Consider the following 6,000-nt stretch of genomic DNA (forward strand, 5'->3'; position numbering starts at 1 on the left):
ATGAGTTCAGGAAGCAGGCCGGATCCATTGCCTGCCATTTTTTGTTCCGTCAACAAATCCTGCTTGAATGTCTATTTATAATCCCGAAGTGTTGACACGTTCCCTTTCAATATATGCTTCGTAAATAAACCAGGGATTTGGCTGTTACCAGTAATACCAGCATTTGTTATACAAATGCCCAGAATCTATCAGGCCTGGACACAGTGGATGTGGAGCCGATGTTTCCACTGGTGGGGGAGCCTCGGACCAGAGGTGTTAGCCTCAGAGTTAAAGGACATTCTTTTAGGACCGAGATGAGGAGGAATTTCTTTAGTAAGTGGGCAGTGAATCTGTGGAAGTCAATGGATATTTTTAAGGCAGAGATAGATAGATTCTTGATTAGTACGGGTGTCAGGGGTTATGGGGAGAAGGCAGGAGAATGGGGTTAGGAGGGAGAGATAGTTCAGCCATGATCGAATGGTGGAGTAGATTCGATGGGCCGAATGGCCTAGTTCTGCTCCTATCGCTTATGATCTTAAAAGATGCTTCCTTAAATGGCGGCGAAGGTGAACATGCTCCAGAGGCGGGGTAGGGAATGAGTAGGAACCCTCACCCTGTGGTGATGGAGTGATAACTTAACATGCAGGGGCCTTGAAGTCAATGGTAGACACTAGGTGCTGGAGAAACTCAGCGGGTCAAGCAGCATCTCTGGAGAAAAAATGATATGTGATGTTTTGGGCCGGGACCCTTCATCAGTCTTAAAAAGTGTCCCGGCCCAAAACATCAGCTATCATTTTTTCTCCAGAGATGCTGCCTGACCCCCACTGAGTTATTCCAGCACGTTGTGTCTATCTTTGGTATAAACCACACCTGCAATTCCTTTTTATGACATTGGCGAATTTGTTAACCTAATAGAGTGGAACGGTGGCACAGCAGTAGAGTTAGTGCCTCGCAGCGCCAGAGACCCAGGTTCGATCCTGACTATGGGTGCTGCCTGTGGAGTTTGTACGTTCACCACGTGACTTGTGCGGGTTTTCTCCGGGTGTTCCGGTTTCTTCCCACACTCCAAAGAGACGCAGGTTTGTAGGTTAATTGGCTTTGGTAAAATTGTCAATTGTCCCCAGTGTGTAGGATAATGCTGGTATGATCACTGGTTGGTGCGGACAAGGTGGGCCGAAGGGCCTGTTCTCTAAAGTCTATAGCTTCCATGAATTTCTTAACCTAATACCACAGGTTGTAGGGGAAATGGAAATAAAAGATTAGTGAGTGTGTTACTGATCAAATAGAATCCTTTTTCCTCAATGGCATCGCGGCTCATGAAGTGATTGATGTACAGTAGTTTGGCTAAGTTTAGTTTAGAGGTACAGTGCAGAAACAGGCCCTTCGGCCCACCGAGTCAATGCTGACCAGCGACCCCAGCACACAGTAGGCACAATTTTACAATTTTATACCAAGCCAATTAACCTACGTCTTGGGAGTGTAAGAGGAAACCGGAGCTCCTGGAGAAAACTCACGCACGTCACGGGGAGAACATACAAACTCCGTACAGAGGGCACCCGCAGTCGGGATCGAACCCAGGTCTTTGGCGCTGTGAGGCAGCAATTCTAGCACTGCACCACCGTGCTCCATTCACACCCCTGGTTACCGTTTAGGTTGATGCTGGAGAGGCCATGTGGAGTCATGAGATGCCATGCTGTCATATACCTAACCTTTGATGTGCCCTGGTATGCATGGAATACATACATACAGCTGTGAATTCAATTTGACGAAACTTGGTTACAAGTTCAGGAACATCTTCTCAACAACCACCAGGCCATTGAACGTTACAAAAAGTAGTTAATTGCCTCAAATATTTAGAAATATTTTAAAATTACAATGGATAAAATGATTTTAAAGTAATGTTGACTTTAATTAATTTTATTAAGAAATACTAAATAGCGGCACGGTGGCACAGTGGTAGAGTTGCTGCCTTACAGCGCCAGAGACCCAGGCTCGATTCCGACTACGGGTGCTGTCTGTACGGAGTTTGTACGTTTTCCCCGTGACCCCGTCGGTTTTCTCTGGGTGCTCCGGTTTCCTCCGAAGACGTAGATTAATTGGCTTGGTATAAGTGTCAATTGTCACAAGTGTGTGTGTGTAGCTGATTAGGTGTAGTGTTAATGTGTGGGGATCACTGGTCGGTGTGGACTCGGTGGGCCGAAGGGCTTGTGTCCATACTTTATCACAAAACTAAACTAAACCAAACTTTGAACTATGAGCTCCCTGTGTTGTTACACGAGGGACTTTGAGCCCTGTTTTGGTTCTGCACTATATTAGTGCAGTTTTACTTAAATTTATTAAGCATTTTTTTTTGTTTCTTTGTTTTATTATTTATTGAGTGCCGTGTTTAAGAACCTATTGTGCTGCTGCTGGAAGTACAGTAAGAATTTGTTGGTTCCATATTGGCTCATATAATAATAAAACACTTTCTTTGTCACCGTGGTGCAGCGGTAGAGTTTCTGCCTTACAGCGCCAAAGACCCGGGTTCGATCCTGACTACGGGTCCTGTCTGTAGCAATGTTACAAAATTTTGAGATTTAAAAAATCAAGTCTGTAATTTATCCCATCAGATAAAGCATAAAAAGAAGTTTAATTTGACACCTAATTCACTTTCATATCTTCAGTATTAAATAAGTTATGGCCATTTTCATACTCGGAAATTAGCATCTTGTTCCCTATTGCTTTTCCATTGCCAACACAAAAGCTGTGATCGAGAACAGTCAAAAGCCCATAACTTTCTTAAAAATTAAGAGAACTGAAAGAAATTTTCAGTTATTATAGATTGAAGCATTCTAAAACAAATATGAAACAATCTTACTTAGATAACTTGAAATTAAAGCATATAATTAGTTAGCTACCTAATTGTAGCTAATTACAAAATTCAATTACTAGATCTAAACATCTATCCATTTCTTAAATATAGATTAACATTTTTAAATAGCCTAAGTGTCCAAATAACATTCACACAAGAATTTGCAATATAACATAATTTTAAAATCTCATTATCATGGGTTTATAGGCCAAATGGAAGGAATTTAATGTTTAATACCTGTAAATTAATGGCCTTTTAAATCAACTTGCGTGTGGGTTTTTCTGGAACGCGATCAATTGGAATGTTGTGGTTGCGTTGAATTTAAACCCGTATAAGCAGCAAAAACACTGCCGGTTCATATGGGGAAAAAAATCACCGTTTCGCAACTTAAAATTTGAATTAAAGAAGGCATTTTAAGAAACACTTTTATATATAAAAATAAACAACTTTCTTTTACCTGTCCCATACGTAAAATCCGCCCCCGTCGGCGTTGACGGCTTCAGAAGCTGATTTTAAAATTACTCCAGCGATGAACTTGTCGGGCGAATTTAAAAAACAAAACACAGAACGATCGTCGGAACAATTCTTCAGCAAAAGCTTGCACTCCAACAAAATATAATACAGGACAAGGTAGGAGAAAGCGCGTTTTAACCCCGCCTCCCCCCAAAAACACGGCAAAATCGCGCACACGGCCAGTGGCAGAACTGCAGCGCCGCTGAAGGTAAGTATTGTAACATACCTACTGTCTGTATGTGTGTGTGTGCGTGTGTGTGTATATGTGCGTGCGTGCGTGTGTGTGTGCATTTGTATGTTCTCCTTGTGATCACGTGGGTTTTCTCCGGGTGCTCTGGTTTCCTCCCACACTCCAAAGATATACAGGTTTGTAGGCTAATTGGCTTCGGTAGAGACTGTTAATTGTCCCTAGTGTGTAGGGTAGTGCTAGTGTACGGGGGGATCGGTGGTCGGCCCAGACTCGATGTGCCGAAGAGCCTGTTTCCACACTGTGTACCTTAACTAAACTAAACTAAACTAAACTAAACTAAACTAAACTAAACTAAACTAAACTAAACTAAACTAAACTAAACTTGACAGTTGAATGGCCTATGTCACCTTCTTTGTCCTCAAATTCCCATGGTGGGAAGTGAACTCATTTTGGTTGGATAACTAAACATGAAACATAACTGTTATACCACAATAGTGCCTTACATCCATTCAACATAGTGAATGAACCTAATAGTATAAACAAACACTGTCGTCCTGCTTAGTTTCACTGTTTATATCTGCTCGTTATCCCCTTTTCCCCAGCCAACAATGCACCATTGTGGGCTCCACTTTTCCTTGATCATCGTTGCTGGCTTTGATTTGTTATTTTCTGATTTTCATACCTCTCGTTTCCATCTCCCCTGACCCTCAGACTGAAGAAGAGTCTCGACCCGAAACATCACCTATTCCTTTTTTCCAGAGATGCTGCCTGACCCGCTGAGTTACTCCAGCATTTTGTGTCGACTTTCGGTGTAAACCGGCATCTGCAGTTCCTTCCCACACAAACCATGTTTAACCCTGGTTTATTCACACATGTAAATTCATTGATACGTTCCGAGTGTAATGATGATTCTCTGACAAATCCTATTAATAAAATTGCTTCAGTGACACTGTGTGAGTGTATATTTGGTCATTTAAAATGATTTTAATTGTTCTCCTGAGGCACCAGTTGAATGTAATTATGATATCAGTCCATGACAGATTCAATTTATCCCATTGATGTGATGATGGATTCTCCATTGATGGCCTCCATTTATCATTCCTCTGCACTGACAGATTCTATTCACGGAAGATTGAACATAGAACAGCACAGGAACAGACCCTTCGGCTCACCAAGTCTGTGCCAAACATGATGCCATATTAAACTGATCTCATCTGCCTGCATGTGATCCATATCCCTCTATTCCTTTCATTTTCATGTGCCCATCTAAACGCCTCTTAAACACCATTATAGTATCTATTGTATCATGACACTGGCTGTAATACAGCGTGGCACAGTGTCGTAGCAGTACAGTTAAGCCCCTGTCCCACTTAGGAAACCTGAACGGAAACCTCTGGAGACTTTGCGCCCCACCCAAGGTTTCCGTGCGGTTCCCAGAGGTTTTTGTCAGTCTCCCTACCTGCTTCCACCACCTGCAACTTCCGGCAACCACCTGCAACCTCCAGGAACCGCACGGAAACCTTGGGTGGGGCGCAAGGTCTCCAGAGGTTTCCGTTCAGGTTTCCTAAGTGGGACAGGGGCATTACTGCACCAGAGACCCAGTTTTGAACCTGACTACGGATGCTGTCTGTACGTTCTCCCCGTGACCTGCGTGGATTTTCTCCAGCATCTCCGGTTTCCTCCCACACTCCGAAGACGTACAGGTTTGTAGGTTAATTGGCTTGGTATAATTGTACATTGTCACTAGTGCTAAACTAAAACTAAAACTAAACTAAACTACACTAAACTACACTAAACTAAACCCAGGTAACAAATGGGTTCCAGCTGTTACAGACGCCCAACACTGGATTTTGGTCCGTAAGTTGGAAAATACGCCCAAAAATGACTCGATCCAATAACCACACGTCAACAGTATTGTAACAAATGGCACATAGGACTCATGAGAAAGGACAATTACTGAAAGGACAGAGAGAGATCGGAAACCAGAAACTAGTAGAGCAGAAATATATGTATCTTGGATTTCTGCATTTAACAATTTCTCCTATTTAGGGATGTCAACAATTCTTGATTAGTCCGGGTGCCAGGGGTTACGGGGAGAAGGCAGGAGAATGGGGTTGAGAGGGAAAGATACAGAAGCCATGATTGAACGGTGTAGTAAACTTGATGGGCCGAACGGCCTAATTTTGGCTCCAAGAACTTATGAACAAGTGAGACATGGGACGGCCTGTATACTGACTGCCTCTATTCATAGCAGTTTATTGACATTCATAACATTTACCCAAAATTGAATCCTCGTTGCAATTTTGATCTTTTGATAAATTTGACTTGTTGCAGTGACTCTTGAGAAGCTTTTACTCATTTTCGTTTAATTTAGTTTAGCCAAGAGGAAACAGGCCCTTCGGCCCATTTAGTCCACGCTGACAAGCGTTCCCTGCACACTTATACTCTCCTACATACACTAGGGACA

General features: G+C 42.7%; 1 protein-coding gene across 3 annotated transcripts in view; it reads left to right on the forward strand.

Moving 5' to 3' along the window:
• Positions 1-6,000, forward strand: part of LOC129713048 (carbohydrate sulfotransferase 3-like) — a 113,408-nt gene that overhangs the window by 105,284 nt on the left and 2,124 nt on the right. The gene's annotated exons all lie outside the window — the stretch shown is intronic.

The sequence above is a fragment of the Leucoraja erinacea genome, chromosome 34 (genome assembly GCF_028641065.1).
Source record: "Leucoraja erinacea ecotype New England chromosome 34, Leri_hhj_1, whole genome shotgun sequence".
NCBI lineage: Eukaryota > Metazoa > Chordata > Chondrichthyes > Rajiformes > Rajidae > Leucoraja > Leucoraja erinaceus.